The 20,662-nt window shown below is 36.1% G+C and overlaps 1 long non-coding RNA gene across 1 annotated transcript; it reads right to left on the reverse strand.

Annotated features, from left to right (window-relative positions):
- Positions 14,413–17,802, reverse strand: LOC110395086. Its single transcript, XR_002436146.1, has 3 exons — positions 17,353–17,802; positions 16,237–16,298; positions 14,413–15,371 (listed from the first exon to the last, which is right to left on the reverse strand). It is a non-coding gene; the product is annotated as an uncharacterized LOC110395086 (long non-coding RNA).

A 20,662-nucleotide genomic window follows, 5' to 3' on the forward strand; every position in this document is an offset into this window, starting at 1 on the left:
TATTAGATGAGGCCTAAGAGGGGCGGAGCCAGGCTCCACCCCCTTCTGGTCACACAGGTGAATTGCCTTCACCTGTGCTCCCAGGGCTGACTGGGTCTTTCCTCCAGGTGCTCAATCAATGCTTCAGGCCATGACTCAGCAGTTCTCACACACCACCCCAAGACCCCACATATAAAATAGTCCATTTGATTCAAATAGCATCTGCTCTTACATTTATACATTGATTCATTCTCTCCAGAACAGCTTGCTGATGACACAGATGCATGTACAGTATAGACATACTCTAAGACTTCGTATTTTTCACTGATAAAGACCACAGGTAATTCCTTTGTAAAGAATTATTTGTAATAGATCAATCCCTAAAAAAAGTATTTGTTAAAAGCAGAATCTTTAACAGAAACTGACAGTCATTTCTAGCAAATTTAGCCCAGAGTTCTAAGAGCCCAGAGTGTTAAGAGACAAAAGGTGAAAACGTGATATGGAATCTGGGGATTTATTATAAAAGTTCTTTTATTCCTACTGCTGGTTCTTCTTGAAGTGCCTCTATAGCCAATACCACAAAGGAATAAGCATAATTTCCATTCATGTTTCTTCTAGTTAACAGGAATATTTTATTCCAGGTCACTGGAAGAAATTAGCTGAAATAATGGCAACAACTTTGGCTGTTCATTTATGCAACTTAAATTATGATAATCTCTTTTACATTCTGGAGAGATGCTGGGAATGTTTTCTTCCCCGTAGCTGCAGAGCTGCAGATACAGGTTGTTTTCTTGCAGTCTGGAGTCATATCATACAATCATAGAGTCATAGAATCATAGAATGGCCTGGGTTGAAAAAGACCTCAAAAATCATCTAGTTTCAACTCCCCTGCCATGGGCAGGGACACCAATCACTAGACCAGTCTGCCCAGAGCCACATCCAGCCTGACCTTGAATGCCTCCAGGGTCAGGCCATCCACAGCCTCGCTGGGCAACCTGTTCCAGTGTGTCACTACCCCCTGAGTGAAAAACTTCCTCCTAATATCTAACCTACATCTCCCCTGTCTCAGCTTAAAACCATTCCCCCTTGTTCTTTCACTATCCACCCACATAAACAGTCGTTCCCCCTCCTGTTCATACGCTCCCTTCAAGTACTTGAAGGCTGCAATGAGGTCTCCCTGGAGCCTTCTCTTCTCCAAGCTAAACAAGCCCAGTTCTCTCAAACTTTCTTCAAAGAAGAGGTGCTCCAGCCTCTCCTAAGGTGAGAGAGAGAGATATCATCAAGTCAAAATAGATCTTCCTGGATCTTCTTGCTCAGTGCCTCCTAAGGATTCCCACTGATGCAATGCTGAAAATCTCAAATGTGCATAATGTTCTGATGAAAGGCAGCTGTTGCCAGAGATCACTTTCCCTTTACAGCACAGAACAACTTACTGCGAGGATTAACTGAACTGTCTCTTCATAGATTCATTTTACTAAGAATTATCATTTGACTTTTTTTCTCTATATGACAATTTCACTAATATGATAAATACTTTCTTATAAATGTTAGATAAGAACAAGCCTTTTTCCTGAAAGTTAAGATTAATTATGTTTTGAGTAATTTCACAGCCACAAGGCTGGCCTGAAGTCTGAAGGCTAAGTACTTCAGGTCTACGAACATCAAAAACTACTTGACTAAAAGCACTGGATTTTACAGTTAGTTTTACCAAGTTCATCAAATCTTGCTGCAATGAATTCTAGAATGTCCACCTGCAAGAAATATGGGAAGATGTAATTAATCTGATTTCATTGATCTCAGTTAGGAGACCCAAAAGCACAGCATTTTAGGAATTAAAAGATTTTAATAGTTATTCTGAAGATTTTGAAGCACTGTTACCTCCTCTAACAGACAGAAACCTAAGGCACCTAGGGAAAAGATGCATGAACATATCACTTCTGCTTCACAAGTTTCCTTGTATCAGTTATGCTACTATAACTGCCTATTTTTATGTTGTATGTTATGTTTATGCTTACATCAAAGTAGTGCTACTTAATTGGTCATGCAATAAAATAGATTTATTTTGCATCTCAGTTTTACATTTACACTTGTCATATATGAGAGGAGTGGTGTCTTGATATGATGCCATGGTTCATGATCTAAATGTGATAAATTAATTTGCCATCTGAGCTTTGACTTGCATAATATATCAAATTAATCTGCAGCAGAAAAGCAATGGACTCCTAGCCTCCTCAGACCTAAGGGTATTCAGCCTCTTTAGCTTCTATTTTGAGTATTAACAGGTTTAAATATCTTTTGACAGTTCTTCAGTAAGTCCATTCCCACTGGAAATAAAGGACCACCTTTAAGAATTGCTTATATCTTAGTGCTTTAAAAGGAAAAGGCTAAATCCTTTTCTTAGAGAAGCTGTCTACCACAGGACATTCTTTGGAATCTCATCCTTTCCTTTGCAACATATTAGAATAATGCCTCCTGCACTTACAGAGATTTGACTTTGGATTTTGGAATATTAGAATGAAATAAATACAAAAAAATCAGTAGAAAGCAAGGATTGGAAACAGACATGTAATTTTGCATTTGAAACATTTTCACTTTCATTCTTTGAATGATACAAGATTTCAGTGCACTTAAAATTATAACAGTACAGTTTTTCAAACATCTAGTCTCATCTTCCTACATTTGCTTGTTTTCCATTAATATTATCAAGAATAACATGTACATATTGATGGGACTACAGAACCCTGAGGATATATTAACAATTCCAAACTGTCTGAATACTTAATGTCTCTTTTTCCACAAGAAAAACATTGCTCATTCAGTACACTTTGATGGACCATATGGTGGTGCTCTTTGTTCTCCAACGTTCACCTCTGATGCCGGCATTTTGTAAAGATCAAGATGAAGCTGTAGGGATTGTTTTTTTTTTATTGCAGTAAGCTTTATGAGTTTCAAACAGCTAAAAGTAATACAACTTAATTTAAAATATTGATATGTTTTCTATATTTGTTGTTTAAGAACTGAGAATTACGGCACTCTAAAATTAATTTTCAGTGTAACTTTTTCCAGATTCATTTTTAACTTATTTAACACCTTGAACAGAAATATTTTTTCCAGAAAAGCATTAATGATGGTAAAAATCCTCTTAAGAATCTTGCAGCAGATCAAGGCGGTCACAAGGGAGATAAATCCCTGGATGGCTGAACCACTGATGAGCAATACAAAGACAGAACAATATGGGGTGGGGAGCAAAGCCCATCTTAGAGAATCATAGAGTCATAGAATGGCTTGGGTTGGAAGAGACCTCAGAGATGATCTAGTTCCAAACCCCATGCTGCAGTCAGGGTTGCCAACCACTAAATCAGGCACTATATTGGCTGGCCAGGGTAGCCTTCTCATCTTCTCTGTCATTGTCTCAATAGGCCAACTGGAATAGTAATTTCCAAAAACTATTCAAATCATTTAAGATATATACACTGAAAAAAATAGCATAGTGACATCAAATAACACATAATTCCTAAAACTTCAGGCAGAACAACAGTAAGATTTAGGGACCAATGAATGGAAGTTCAGTCTCTTGCCTTGTGACTTCCCAAACCCAAACAGATAATGTCTAAGCAGGATAATGGACTTATCAGTGGAGGATTTTAATGGCATAGAGTCATGGCCATGAAGCAATTCACTTATGCCCTTCTCCCTTCCCAACTCCATGGAGCTTCACCCACACTGAGCCTGATCACACATCATTTCCAGCACTTTCCACTGAAGGGAAACAAGAATGGAAAGAACACCATCTATCAGTTTCATTCATCAGCTGGATCTGCTCCAACCCAGCCTCAGCAGATCAAAGATATTTGCCAGCATATCAATATTTTACAGCTGTCCAAGAACACTCTCACTGATGGGGTTTCAGTGTTTTGACCCACAAAGCACTGTCATATCTCTAGACAGATCCTAGCAAGAACTTCATGTGTTCCTGCCAAGGAATAAATATTCCATGTTGGAAGAAGCAAACAGAGCACTGTGCATTGATCACCCTATACTTCAGCCAGGTTCCAGCATCATAGCCTACCAAAATTTTCACTTAGATAAAACAGGAATCCAGCATATCTGAAAGTTGTTCCTATGCATAAATATAGATACAGCTGTCAGACTGTGTCATCCTAAACTGCAATGGTTAGGCAGACATTGCTACAAATTTGGGGCACTGAGAATCTTAATTTCTTGTACACAGCAAAAAGAATTATTTCTTTTTATCAGAAAGGTGATTCAACCATATTTTTATTTGGCCTACAGTTACCCCTCTCTAAACTAACACTGACTTTGTGCCACATTTGCTTTGGATTTTAAACAAATACACACTGGAGTGCTTGATCTCCAAACCAATTACAAAACTGTGTAACTGAATAAATGAGTCCACGGCCAAAAAGATATATATCCCAGTTCTAATATCCTGCATGAAAAATACATTATGCTTAAATAGATTTTACATGTAAAATATTTTTTGGACTTAGGAGGAAAGGGCTAGGTTGTCTGAGGAAGGAAATGCTTTAAATTAGCCTGCAAAAGCCTTAATGTATCACGTTCTCAATCAAGAGAGCATTTGCTTGTAGTAGCTTTTTTTTTTTTTTTCGATGTTGGCTGGAGCCTATTATGCATTCAGCCTGTAAATTCCTATCCAGGAAAGCTTTGATTGCCACCTAGGGATTTCTGCCTCTGAGAGAACTACAGACAGGTTTGATCACAGCTGTCAATGCACTAACATTGTTTTTTCTCTGAGCTCATAACTGTGATCTTACATTATAATTCACTTCTGGATTTAAGCCACAGGCTGATTCAATGAGGACTGTCAGCAGCTAATAGGCTGGCTCACAGAAACCAAAGGAGAAAATAGTCTTGCCTTCCCTCACTCAGTAAACATTCCCATGTTTGAAATCTCCAGCATCCCAAGTCATGGTTTGAAACAAGTTCAGAAAACAGATAAGGCTGTGGGGATCCTAATACTCAGACACAAAGACAGGGATAATCACTATTAGAAAAGTGTCTCTATAGAACAAACCATAGTAAAACTTGCAGAGATGTGAAAACTGTAGTATGTAAGTCAGGCAGATATTTTACTTTCCTGTAGATATCATAAATTATCCAACAATTTTGCTTCAGATTTCTATAAAAAATCAATGTATTTTTTCTCCATCAGAAGAGCACTAAGTTGCAGCTAATACAATGCATTCTGTTTGTTATAGCAGTAACTAGCAGAATAAAAGACATTAGTGTAATCTGTAATGTGTAAAAGACAATGTGACCCCCAAAAACCAATGACAGAAATAGATTAAGCAGGTAATTGAGCAAAATATATAAGCAGTGTAAAGGATACACATATAGAACATTTATTTGCCTCCTCTATCTTGGTTGCTTACCTCTTTTCAGGAGAAAAGTGTGAAGAAGTTTAAACTAGGAGAACTATTCTAAAAGTAATGCCTCCTATTTTATTATTATGGCCCATGGTGTTAAAGGCAGATGTTGTTGTCTGGCAGTAGAGGTTGAACCTTCCATTACATTTTGCTGTTGTACGACAGATGGCAGCATACGAGCACTCTGACAAAATGGCATCTGACATGGCAGTGCATGTTAAGCAAAGGTCTGTCATTGAATTCCTCAATGCAGAAAAAAATGGCACTCATGGACATTTATAGATGCTTGCTGGGCATTTATGGAAACCAAACAGTGGATGTGAGCCCAGTGAGGTTGTGAGTGGTGTGTTTCAGCAGTGGTGACAGCAATGTGAAAGACAAGCCACGTTCCAGACAGCCATGCAGATTTTTAATAGCAAGGCATGCAGAGAATTGTTCACCTCTAGCAAAAATGCATAGCTAATGGTGATGACTATGATGAAAAAAATAGTGTTTTGTAGCTGAGAATTTGCTCTATCAAATGGTGCTATTGTGCTCTTTTGTATCTGTTATAGTTTCCATGGCAATATATAGGAGGCATTACTTTTGGAGTCACCCATGAATAAGCATAAGGAGAGAACCTGATATCTAAGTGATGAGAAACACAGCTTAGAGGCAGCAGAAAAAGCATCTGAATGGAGCTTAAATACAGTAACATTTTCAGAAAGTTTTCTGAAGGTATTTATTTCAGTAAGGTTCTGCTTGCTTTGCAATGATAGCATTATGAAACATGACAGAAATTTTACTTTTTGTTTCATCTTTTTCCTCTGGAAACCTGGGTATATGGGTTAAGAGAAAACCAAACTCTGCAAAGCTTCAGTCCTGACAAGACAAGGAGTATGGTGCTGTGGACACTGAGGATTTGTGAGTATCCTTCAGTGGTTCAGGTATTAGAGTTTGTTGAGCTCTGTCCCTAAACACAAACTCAGCATTGTATGATTCACCATGTAGACAAGACAGTTTATGGTATCCTGTGTTTGTTTGAATTCATTATTTCCTATCAATAATGACAAACCTTACACCTCTGAATTAATATTTTAAGGTTAAATACAGCAGGCACCACCAGGCTCTGTAGACAAAATCTTGCTAGTTAGACTATGAGTATTTCTGTCGTCTCTTTAGAAAATTAGATCAGAAAATGTTGTGAGTTGGTTTACTGAGCACACTATTATTATTTCGTTCTTTCTCTCAGCCTTGAAGCTGAGCACAGCTGGATAAAATTCAGAGGAAACTTAAGATTTCTTTTGATTCATATTGCCTCCAAATTGTTCCTTGGTACTCTGCTTGCTTTCTTAATTTATCTCTGCATAATGAGAAGCAGATATTCTTGATCAAGGAACTGCTGATAGTTACTAAATTGTTTCCCTGTGGATTTCTTTTATTTATACTGTCATATCTGTTCAGTGTGTATGTGCGTGGGGGGGGGGGAGGGGGAGGGAATGATAATTATTACATAAGCTTTATTATGTTGGATATGTAAAGGAGAATGATGAAAATGCTATATTTATTATAATCTTGAGCCAGGTACTATAAAATCCGTGGCATCCATTTTCTAATCTCCCACCCTGATCATTTGAAAAATAGTATTTCCACTCCCCTTGAAATTTTATACATATCCTAGTTTTAGGTAAGAAATAAACTTCCTTAAAATACTCTTCCTGAAAGAAAAAAAATAAGATTTTCTCTAAAAGCAATTATCTGGAATGGATGGATGTATTTCTGTTTCGTCTGACCAAACCTGTCTTCACCCTATTATATCTCTTGCCTTTCATTGCCACCTTTTCAGAACAGGGCTTCTAATGCTAGGGTAGCATCTATGGATTTGAGCCTGAAATATAGTTAAATTCTATATATGTCCTTTCAGAATAAATTAGTAGTAATCAGGAAGTTGCAATAGGAAGAGTGGTCCCACAGGGGAAAGAATAGGGATGAAAGGTGTTTTTACTCCAGATGATACTAAAGAAATAATGCTTACATTGAAACACTTAATTTTAAGCACTGCTTTGCCATAAAGTTATTGCTGCAGCAGGATCAAAATATATTCACAATCCACTGTTAATATTCTGTACTATTAGAATTTCAAGTGAAGTCATTTTTACTAGCAAAATGACCAAAATGCACTTATTAAAATCTTTCTAGGCTTGTTTATCCTGAGATTACTAATGACATCGCTGATTTTTAGGTTGGTGAACTAAGCAAACCTAATACCATTTTCTTGACATAATCACTTGAATTATACTTCTACAATGTATTTTTCATGTACTCATTCATTCAAAAAGATAAGACTTGGCCAAGGAATTTATGATAGACAGTAATGAGCTATATGAAGAGATTTATTTCAGTTTTATCAGAGCTGCTTGGGGAAAGGTAAGTGTTAATTATTTTCTGGTTTGTTTATGGTATTTTTACATAATTTTTATATTAAATATTCTACATTTCAGATGGTTTCAGTGGATAAAACAACAAATTCAGAAAGCATAAAAAGGTTTCTATATCAGTTTTCAAAAAAGCTGTACTTGTCATGGCTAAATACTATATTTTGATAGCCATTTTTTGTGTGCTTGTTTTTGTTCATTTGCTACTCTTATCAAGCAAGAGAATGACAGAATAGACATGAAATAGTGTTTGTGACAACAGTGATAGGCTGTTAGAGCTGGGATCATCTGGAGGAGAAAATCTACCCAAGATAATCACAAATGCAGTTCATTTCCAAACTAAACCATTACTGGAGACTTCTGTTTCATTTCCCTACTTTTCTAGACTGAAAACAGACATTTGCTTTCTAAACTAACATCATATAAATTCTTGAATTCTCTCCCTAGCTAAAATGGAACACATGAATTAAAATATCTTCTTTCCTCCAAGTGTCATTTGAAAACTTAATCCTAAGAATTTATTTAAATCCTGTCTTACTTCTCATTTTCTAACTTGAATTAAGCATCCATGCTCACTGCCTGTAATCATTGTTTTTGATAATAATGGGAGAAAAAAAGACACATACTTCCTAATTATATCAAATTCACTGCAAGTATTTTAAGTACATTTTTCTTCCAATGACTTTGAGCTCTGGTGTCCAAATTCACTTCACATCCTCAGACAGATGGTCCTGCAGAAATAGTGCTCCCCATGTTGCTCTGGGACCTGGGCTAGCCTAGCAGCAGCATGTTCAGGAAGATGCAGAAGCAATGAGAGTGTTCTTGTTGTTTGACATGTGCCTCTAAAAAAGTTCAACAGATACATCACTTTCAATTTTTACACTTCCCAGTTGGTCCTAAATTTTATGTAAAGTCTACATTTTACCCAGTGAAAACATACGTAATTGAAAAGGACCAGAATAGTGTCAGTAGAAGGAACAGTTCAGCTGACATCCTGTGTGATAAGGACTTGCAGGAGTTTGATTCAGGAGTTGGATTTGGGGGTTAAATATAATAAACGAGAGAGGATGTACAAAAAATTCTTCTGTTATCATATTATTCATGCTCTTAGCACAGGTCAGATAGCTGTGAATAAGAGAAATGCTGTGCATAGGTATGTAATGCAATGCATAAATATGTACACATCTGTCCCATGCCTACTGCTGTTTACTGATATAAAAATTTCAACAGAAATTTCTCAACGATGCATTTAAAGTTTTAACTAAAACACAGCATTAACACAGCATTTTGTTATTTAAAAAATGAAGTCTATTCAAGATGCCTCACAAATGATTCAAAACAGTTGCTGTTCTGACCTTATCAGAATGTACAAACTCCTTACTTGCTACAAGGGAAAAATAAGAATTTTATTACCTAGATAACTAAAGACTCTGAACTCACTATAAATGAGGATGCTTCGATTTGGAAATTTCAGCTACCAATTGAGAGACCAAACTCTATATGCCCAAGCTTCAATGTTTTGGAAGAGTTTCAAAATTTGAAACAGCTGCAGCTTCTAAATTACATAAAACAGGTTAATGAGACTCATTTTAGTGTGTTGCAATGAAGGAATAACCTCTTGTGAGGAAGATACATGAAAGCATGAAACAGCATGATCCAAAATTTCTGTGAAGTCCTGATAAAAATATATGATGATGATAAAAATGTATGGTTTTGAAGACTGAAGCCTAATTAGCTAGAAAACCAGCAAGAGCATGAAACAAATAAATAAATGATGTTTTCCTTCCTGAAATAAGCTTTTCCCAGTTTTTAAAGCAGCAAACCTCCTAGGAATATGAGGTCTTCTAAAATGCACCTGAATGTCCTAACATCATGAAAAATTAAAAAGGCTTGGTCAAAACTTTCCTTTCAAAACCCAGTTACACAGATAAATCAAAGCTCTCTATCCACTGTGCTTTCATCATCTGCATGACTATTCCAGGTACATTATTATATGAACACATCAGCAACAGATCTCCTGCTACTCTTTCCCATCGAGACATTGTAATATTGTGAAGTTTTGAGAAGTTGTCAGTAATCTCAGCTTTAGCATTCAACGTGATACAAACACACAGGGAAAAAGCCCAAGGATTCAGTCTAAGGAATCATAATATACTGGAAGAATATGGAAAACATGCATGATAGAGGAAGTGTGAAACAACAATGACCAAAGGATGTGAAAAAATATTATGTGTATAATCTCTAGGATTCAAACATTTTGACATGATATTAACATTTTGAGTGTTTTAAAAGAATAGCACGCAGTGTCAGTGATGTCTGCTATCCATTCATAATGCTGCATGGCATTTCACAGAAACACTGCAATAAATCTTTATTTTTCAAGAGGAGACTGGAAGGATAACATGACTCATTACTGGTTAGTTCAGTGACACTGTTTCACAATCATGAAATGGTTCAGAATGGGGGGGTTGGAAGAAGGAAAAAAGAGCTTGTAAGAAAATACTAGTGGAAGAGGGTGGGTAGGGTTAAAGTTTAGCGGGTGGTGGTGATACATTCCCAAATGCTTCCTGTGCCCCAGAGGGGAGGGAAAGGATATACAAACTTACACAAGAAGGTTTCAATTGAGAGTGGGAAATTAGTGATTTATTCTTAAGTGGACTGACTATAAGCAAAAGGATGAGGAAATGTAATTAGGGGAGCACTTAGATAATGAATCAGCCTGAAAGATACGACTATCTACCAAGAATTACAACTATCACGATTACAACTTTATTTTTACTTGGAAGAAGTCTTCAATTTTCAGAGCTAAACACTTCTGAGTAGCTCTGCCTCTTCCTAGAAGGGACACACCTGAAGTGAAAATCAGCCTTGCTCTCTGCCTACACGGGCCTGGCTGTAGCCAGGGAGGTATATTCTCCTAAGCACTGAAGTCACTCAGATTTCTCAGAATTAAAAATGTTATTTGTGCTTTACTATGTGACTGGCACAGGGGGGAAACAAGAGTGGGATTACCTGCAGTAAGAGTTTCAAGATTCAAAATCTCAACAGAGAAATTTTCTAGGACAAAGGTGCATCAGGTAGGAGACAGAAAAAAAACCTAAAATCACAATGACTTGGATAAAAGTTTTATTATCAGTTTAAATTAAAAGCTAAAATACTAGAGTTCTTTCTGGAGGAAGAAAAGAAGGGAACAAAACATTTCATCAAAAGCATAATTTGGATGCAGTTGGGTGCTGCAGCTGAAATAAAAGATAAGGAAATGTGGAAATAAAAGGAAGTGGGGATGTGGGTTTTCATTGTGAGTCCAACAGCTTAATGAAAATAAGGAGTAGACTTTGTGGCATATTAAATTCATATTTCCATTTCTTCCCCAACAAAAGTCTACACCATTCTTTCTTTCTTTCTTCACTTTCCTTACTTAATATCCCTTTCTACTGTAATTTTTGTCTCTGAAGAAGAGATGCTACATATTTAATTCAGCTCTAAGACACTATTCTCATGTGTATTTATTTACCTTTGAAATATAAAAAATGTATCAAAAAAAAAAAAAAAAAGAATTCCTGACACCAAAGTAACTAGTGCTACAAGTTATCTAATAATAAGAATGAAAAAAACTCTCTACAAATAAAACTTTTATTTATTAAATTTTTTCCTGAAGCATGATGATATCTGGAAGGAGTAGAGCCAAATAGGAAAGAGTGACCTCCTGTCATAAGGTTTCTGTTATGTGCCCATAACTTTCTCTTGTTAATTGAACTTCTTTCCAGCCAAGAATAAGTGTCCATGACCAAGAAGTGCATCATGATATGTCTGGGGACATTTCAATATCAACAACATAAAATAGTTCATAACTTTAATTTCAAAAATCATACCTCATTTAAAATTTAATATTACTTTTTATTACATAAGATAAAAAAGCTTGAAATAGTTAAAGCTGAAAAAAATATAATTTATAAGTGCAAACAATTCAAGAGACAGAGAAGAAATTATTATTTCTTTTCTTTCTCTTTGTACATGAGTAGAATATTTCTTTCTTCATTAAAATGAAAACAAGCTTCTAAACCCTCTGCAAATCCTATTCTTCCTTCTCATCCCACATTTAATATCTATGTTATGATGCCATGTGGACCATACAAAGAATTATTGCTACAGAAAGCCTTTCTTCTATGCAAAGCTTAGCTCTCTTGAATTTTCTCGCCAGCCCTCTTGTTATCAACTCTTTATGCATAGTTTCTCCCTTGCAAAGTAGGGATAATACTTCTGACTGTTCATAGTTCTTGAAATTTTTATGACAAACATATCCAAAATCTCTCTCAAATACAGAGCAGAATATCTTACAACTGGCTATAAGAGTGAAACAAATTAGGAGCCTTGAAGCAGTTTGTAAATACTATTTTAAGATAATGAATGTTTGCATCTGCATTTCAGATGGATGCTCAGATATTCAAGCTAAGTAAAAATGACTGCTTGTACTGTATCTACTGAAAGTTGTGGTGAATTTGAATTCTAAGAATAATACATTACGATATGGTATTTGCCCTATAGCATAACTAACTTATTGCAATGAGTTTTATAGCAGAATTATTAATTAATAACACATAATCATTCCTGAAATAGCTATCCTTTCGATAATTATGTGACCTTAAAATACTACTCTCAGCAGCTCAACTACATTTTGCTAATACGAACATCTGTTTACAATGGGAAATACTGTTAGTTTTACTTTTAGTTTTACAACTAAAAAATGATGTTTTATGCTGTCTGCAATGACAACCCCAAAGTCATAATTGGTGTTCAAAATGTTTTTCAAAGGTTCCTAAGTAAATGTTCAAAGATTAACAGCTGCAAATATAGAATGTCATACTGAATGTTATTTCAGTGGCGCATGTTCTACTGAATATGCAATTTTCTTTATTTGGTGTAACATTATGTTTCCTTTCTTTTTATTATTTGGCCCTATAACTCACAAACCTTTATTCATACTACAATACATGTGGTTGTAGGATGTGGGGTTTTTTTGGCAGGGGACAGAGAGCTGCATGTTTATTTGAACATCATGTACTAAAATCAAGAATCAATCAGCCCAAGGTCCCCTTCATAAATAAGAAATGTTTTCCAAGAAGTGATTCAACATATACAAGGTTGGAGCTTTCCTCTACATGTATTGGTCTTTCTACATCAGCAAAGAATGTTGGGCAATATCCTTCCTACTTTAAGAATCATAATTAAAATAGTGTCACTCTTAAATGAGAAAACATTGGCAAAATGTATTTATGGAATACAAATTTACATATTTCAAGAAAATAGATAAATAATTATTTTAGAAACTCTACTGCAGATATTTTAGTAAATAGAGTTGGGTCATTTACATCTGTAGATGTAAGTCCCTTAAATGCCTGTATTACCAGCTACAAAAATAAATTATTTCAGTGGGGAATAGAAGATATAATAGAAACCCCAGTACATAGTATTTTGAACAACAAAGTAAAAACTGTATATATTAGATATATTTATCTTTTATTCAAATGGTTAGCTTTCCTACAATCAAATAAATTAGCATCTAAGGAAAAGAAAGTCAGATTATATTCTTCCACTGATGAAATATAGATGATGTGCGATGAATACTTTAATACTTGTAATTTTTTTTCAAAACAAAATTATTTTTTGTATATTAGTTAAAATAGTTTCTGGGAGGGAAACCAAAAAACATGCTTCTAATCTCAATGTTAGTTTCTTCTGCACTATTTGTATTCATTTGCAAAGACATCTCTTTGGTGAAAAATAATGGTAGTTCTGGAATTTACAATTTTCTGTTATTTGTAAAGAGTTTCTAGCATAACCAGTCCAGATGTTAATGGCTAATATGTTGCTGTACCTGGGAGATCATCATGCTGCTAGGAATCGTACCTGTAGGAAATGCTTTTTTGTAAGTCTTCCAAATTTGGTTTCCAACAGAGGGTTTTGTTCCTAAATCACTTGTAGAAAGTCTGCTGCTAGCAGGAGTAAAATGCAACAAATTTTGCATAACTAATATATCCAGCTGGTTTCTTTATAACACGCCAGCTCCATTCTGGCAGTATCCAAAATTCTATTGTTTCTTGAACAAAAAATTTAATTCAAAATAATCCAGGAAAACCATACCTTACATTTCTTGGGACAGCATTCCTGTTACAATTCTGAAAGATCTCTCACCATCTCCTATCATCACCAGCTTCTATTTGAAAAGAAAATGCTAACATGAAATAACTCTTAAATTCCTATGAAAAAAATTATTGACATTTTATACACCTATCAACTGACAGCAGCCAGGCCCTGGACTGGTCCAAACACCTCTATATACAATCAGTTCCATAGCTATATTACCTTGACTAACACTTTATTCTCAAGATTTCATATGGTTTATCATGGTTATGAGTAGGCATGAAATATTACCAGTTTTTTTCAAGTTTCTTTTTCTATATTAAAAAAAAAAGACATTAAAAAAGTAACTATTTTCCACCTATTAAGTCAGTTAAAATACTAGCTGAAGTCCAAGTAACCTATAGTAGACTGGCTTGTAAGTTTCAGCTATATATATTAATACATGATGGCCAAGATGAGCCTGTCAAGAATAAATCTTAGCAAGTGATCAGAGTAACAACAGACCTTGTAGAGAGGGAAGATGCAAAAGGACTAAATGTTACAGCTTTGCTACAGCTTTTGACACAACCTTCTGATAACAGTTTTATGCAGTCTTCGGAAATACAGCCAAGCATACCAGATTTAGCTTACTGACAGTGACAGTTGCTTCCTGCTGCCATCCTAGGCCAAATGCTGATGATCCTCAGCTTGTTTTTTTGACCTCCAAAACCTAAGGGTCATCTGCAAGGTTATTGTAGTATCTTTCATGACTCTCCTCTGTCCCAAGAAGTCCCTTCATATTTGAATGATGCCAAGTTCATCATGCACGCATGTATCTTCTTATCATTAAAAGAGAATTCCTACTGCCTCAGTATGCCTCATACTGCATGCATAATGCCACTCACCAGCAAAGATGTGAATAAGGGATACCATCAAGAGAAGGAGGGCCAGCTCGGATTCATCTGAGGTCTTATATCCTGGTAGCTAGCCTTCTAATGAAGCAGTATGACCAGACTAAGAGACATGAATAGACTGTCATTCCAGAAAGTCTGGTTGATTATCAGCAGCTACAAAGAGCATTCTAATGCGAGGCATCCATATGTTTAGACATTCTGGATTCTTATCCACATACCAGGTCTAAGTACACACTCTGATTTCCACCTTTAGAATTAGATGATTACATACCCTCTGATGTATCAATGGTATATCTCAATATGGAAAAATATGGCTGAAAAACTGGCTTTTAATTAGTACTGTGCATTAACAGTACAGCTGTGATGATCTTCAGGCAGGTAAATATAAACAACACCCCTGCACTCCCAGAAGAGTACATCCAATTGTAGAGTACTGTACTTCTTCAGTGAACCAGAGAGCAGCCCTGCCTTGGGAACAGTCCCAGCAGGAAGAATAGCTCCATCTTCCTATGAGCTTTAAGTGATGTTCCCAGCTCCTGCAAAGGAGGAAGGACAATTTACAAAGCACTATGTCAGGCAGCTTTGGATTTAATTGAAAGAACTATGGCCTGAGTTATTGTACACCTGGCTACCTTACAAAATCTCCTCGATCATTCCCTTAGTAAACAAACCATTTTCCTCCATATATCACCATACTATTTTCTAGACTCTCTCTGTGGGTATGTGATAATGTATGCACAGGCATCTGGAGCTTACTGAAACTACAGAAAATACTTCAGCTTCTGAAATAACTTTTTTTTTTTTTTTTTTTTTTTATATACAGCATCAGGAGCGAAAGGAATGATTCATGCTTCACAGTTCAAAAAGAGAATTTAGAGAGAATGTCTATGACAGGAGCAAAGTCCAGCTTTGAGACTGCAGACAACTGAAAAGCACACTTTCAACCAAGATAAAACACATTAATTTGAACAACATACAAAAAGAAGGGAGTGTGGTGGCTGATATAAAAATAGGGATGTGGACTCAGTATTATTATTAACACTCCCAAGAAAAGAAGGAGGGAAGAGAGAGAAAAAAAGACCAAATAAAAAAGAAATTTCCAAGCAAGTGTATCTTAGAAGAAGTTTTAGATTATTCTAATTAAGACATATGCTTGCTATGTGTTTATAGGTGTTACTAAAATATTCAGAAAGTCACAACTTAACCCATCCCATTTAAAATTCCTCCAATTAAAATGTGAGCTGAATTAGTGTCTCCATTCTGTAAAAGCTGTATTTATGAGAACAAGTACAGATTTTATTGAATTAACCATCTATATTAGAAATATTGGACATAAAATAAATGGTTATCATATAACTTGGAGACAAATTTGAATTAAATAGTGATACATCAAACTCTTACCTTAGAGAAAACAGCCCAGTTGTCACAGATACTGAATGCTTTCATGGTTCAGATTAACAACACTATAGCAGACAAAAAAAGTAGATTATATAGCATTAAAAATCTAGAGTTACTTGTTGCAAGTTGTAAAAAATCTAGTGACTGCTGTAAGAAGTTTAATATATAATAGCTAAATCTGCTCAGTGCAGTGATTAGCACCTGGATGAATGAAGCCAATTTCTAACCCTTCTGGACGAGATGAAGTGCATCAAGTGAATAAGATTACACAGGGAGAAAGTGACAGCATCAATGTTAGTTTTTGAAATTAAAGCACTTTATGTAGTGTCTGCTTGGTGGACAGTTTTGTGAGTTTTCTCAGAGCCTTGAGAAGAAACAAATTAACCATAAGCTTTCTATCTAGCTAATGCTATGACGGGAATATACAGAATGAAAGATATAGGTCTCTGTTCTGCCTTCCAGACTTATACTGCAGATATGCAAAAATTGAAATAACTTTATGAATTACAGAAACAGCTGAGTATCTTCCTGCTACACTATTCCTCTGCCTGGATTAGTTCAGCCCCCAGACACCATATATTTATATATAAAGAAGATTTGCGTGTTCTTTGCTGTACCAAGCCAAAAGGGATATAATTTTACCTGCATTAAACTGCCGTATTTGTATACTATCAGAAGCAAGCAGAGATGAAGTAAGTATAACAAATTCAAATCACAGTGAAGCTGAGCTGAAACAAAATGTGTCTGCATCACTGAATAGTGTCTGCATATAAGCGGCTGGGAAATCTTTTACTTTCTCAGTGCTGTGATTGTAAAACAGGTAAATGCAGTAAATTGCATTCACAACCCACCTTTTCTTTATGCACAACATTTTTATTCCATAAAAACATTGGCTTGTGGGTTGCTTTTACTGCTGAATTGTGACTGTCATCAGAGGACAAACTTCACTCACATTACCCATTCCAGCTCAAGAGCCAACCACAGACAGCTACCAACTTTTCCAGTGAGTTGATCATATATCAATCAGTTATTTCATTTAAATCATATTTCTGTATCTTTTTTTGCAAGAACATCAGGTGAAAGTGTGTGAAAGATTTTACTAAAAGTGTCATCACTTACATCTGCCCAAGCCAGGACTGGCAGAAATACATCAGCTGAACACTATCAGTACAAGAAAAATCTGTTCTTATCTCCCAAGTGCGTGCAGATCAGCTGTTGAAGTATTTGCTTCAGTAAATCTGCTTTCTGAAATGTTGAAATTAGCCCAATTAGTATACAGCTCTGAGTATCCTCTTTGTTCCTAACTGAAGCATACCTATACTATATATCAATACTGTATTGGATTTTTTTTTGTATTGTACTGGATTTTTTGGTGAAAATAGTGGTGACAGCACACCAATGACATAGTTGTTACAGAGCAGTGCTTGCACAGAACCAAGGACGTTGCAGCTTCTCACACTGCCCTGCCAGCAAGGAGCCGAGGGTGCACAAGGAGCTGGGAGGGGCACAACCAGGACAGCTGACCCAAACTGGCCAAAGGGATATCCCATGATATATGGCATTACGATGAACAGCATAAGAAGGAAAGAAAGAGAAAGGAGGAGACATTCCAAGTGATGGAGTCGGTCTTTCCAAGAAACCGTTATGTGTTATGAGCCTTGCTCTCCTGGGAGTGGCTGAGATGATGAGAAGTTGCAAATGAATTCCTTGTTTTGCTTTGCTTGTGCATGCAGATTTTGCTTTACCATTCAACTGACTTTATCACCACTCATGATCTCTCAGCCTTTTACCTTTCATATTCTCACCTCTATCCAACTGTGAGGAAGAGTGAGCGTCTGTGTGCTACTGAGCTGCCTGCCATGCACAGACTTGCACAATAATAATACTTTTATACATCAGTCCAGTTAACATCATTTATACTTTTATAGCCACTAAATATTTTAAAAATGTGTTTTAGTTGAGTGGTTTTTTTTGTTGTTGTTGGCTTTTGCTGTTATTGTTTTTTGTTTTTCACCTCTAAAGAAGCCTCTTTCCTAACCCTTACACTCAAATAATCACAATTTACATCATCCAGCAAAATTGATTCTGGTAGAAATATATGTCAGTTTGAATGACAAACATTTAATTTTGAAATTATTAATCTCTTACTGAAAACATTCAGCACTGTTCTGTCTGGCAAGTGAAAGCAATGATATTTCTACAGTAGAAGGCATCTGGATACAAGCAACTCCTGAAGATCATTGTCTTCATCACTCTCCTTTCTTGAATTGCTCTGAGGTGATCTGATAGCGGCTTTTCAGTATCTAAAGTGAGCTATAAGAAAGAAGGAGATAGACACTTCAGCAGGGTCTGATGTGATAGGACAAGGGGAAATGGTTTCAGACTAAAAGAAGGGAGATTCAGATTGGACATAAGAGAAACAGTTTTTACAGTAAGGGTGGTGAGGCACTGGAAGAGGTTGCCCAGGGAGGTGGTGGAAGCCCCATCCCTGGAGACACTCAAGGTCAGGCTGGATGGGGTCTGAGCAACCTGATGTAGCTGTAGGTGTCCCTGTTCATTGCAGGGGAGCTGGACTAGATGACCTTTAAGGGTCCCTTCCAACTCAAACGATCCTAAGATTCTATATTGATCTCCTTAATAAAACCATGATTTTGAAAGAGACACTTGTGCTAAAGCTTCAGTGAAGCTTTTCTCTCATGTCTTAGTTTGAAACTGGTTAAGTTGTTCTAATTTCTAATTAAGTTGTTTACTGTTAATTAGGTAAAGAGAAAATCACTGCTACCACCAATGCTTTAACCTTCATGCCAGGGAACAATGACATGAAAGCAGGAAAAGGAGCAGAGCAGACATCTGTTTTACTTAGATCTCCCAAGAAGCCAAGATATCAGATTCACACCAAAGATGACAGACTATCACACTATAAAGATGAAACTATCATTTCATTTTAAAGGAAAAAAAAAACCTGTAAAAAAGAGTTGTAATACAGGAGTTAATTAGCTTCATATATAGATATTATGTAATGTAATGCTTTTGCAGGTCTAGATTCATCCCCCTACCTGAACACTTTCTGGACACATTAGAAGTGAAGGGATTGTTTCTTTTTCTTCCTGAAGAAACAGTTATTCCAGAAAAAATAATAATAATGAAATCAGTATGCTTGTGTGCCTTCGCATATGCATGCACACACAACCACTGTGTACACAGTATTTTCTTCCTGATCCCATTTCACATGTATTTATTCACTTACAGAACGGCATTTGACAGATTCCTCTCTCTAATTTCTTCTGGAGCCTGTTAAGATCAGAATACACCTTACTACACCAAATGCTGTAAATCTAAAAAAAGAAAAAAAGGGGGGGGACATTGTGATCCTTTTTTTTTTTTTTTTTTTTTAAAATGCTCTCTCTTTTAAACCACTTGCACTCCTTTTAAACTACTTGTACTCTCCTTCAAGCTGTATCATCAGCTTTGAGATAACTGAAATCCAGTGGTTGGATTATCTTGTTATACTTACCAATGGATCTGGAGGCATCATGTGTCTCACAAGTTTTAAACCAGGACTCCAAAAATACTTGATGCTCAAAATAGCACAGTCATATTTCAAAGTGCACAGCCCTGCTATGCTGTCTTGCCAACACTAAACTTGCTCCCTGCAGAAGCCATTCAGGCCTCTGTGCTGCTTTCCTGACTCTGATCACACACAAAGACTTGCCAATACACAGCAGGCTATAATCAAAAGTCAGAGACAGGCACTTCTCAAAGGGAGTCTAAATGTCTCCACTCTCCACTGATGAATTAGGTAAGATGCATCCCAGCACACTTGTTTCTGCATAGTGCTTTCATATTCTCCCTAATGAAAACTCCGAGTGTTTGCTTAAAAATAGTTTTACCTCCACAAGATCATACCACAAAGCAGCAGCCCTAAAATTATTGGATAAAATCAAAGACGTTTGAAAGCATAATGTGATGTGTAAAGAGCATCACTGTTTGCTATGGCTCAACCACCCCTGAAGACCAACAGAGTAAGTAATTAAATAAACAGACAATAAAAATGAACAATTATACATGAAATATTTCTGTAGAGTTTATCCTTCAGGGAAGAAAAAGTGTGCAAACACACTACAAACCAATAGCTGAATACAAGAAAGAAACATCCAAAAATTAGCTGTGGTAAAGCTATTGTTCCCCCAACTCTCTACAAAGTAATGCTGATAAAAAAAAAAATGCATGCAGTCCCAGGATAATTCCCTTTTCATGGTTGTTTGATCACATCTTCCACATGAATTAATTTGTTTTTTTAAGAAGCAGTGCCTAGTGGTATCAATAAAGAAAAATAATATTCAGATGTAACCCGCTTTCCATTGGCAGGGCATTGTGTTCAGATCTTTTCAGAGCATTTGTGTCCTCTTTTCGTTTCAGAATAAAGTAA

Source organism: Numida meleagris, chromosome 2 (genome assembly GCF_002078875.1).
Source record: "Numida meleagris isolate 19003 breed g44 Domestic line chromosome 2, NumMel1.0, whole genome shotgun sequence".
NCBI lineage: Eukaryota > Metazoa > Chordata > Aves > Galliformes > Numididae > Numida > Numida meleagris.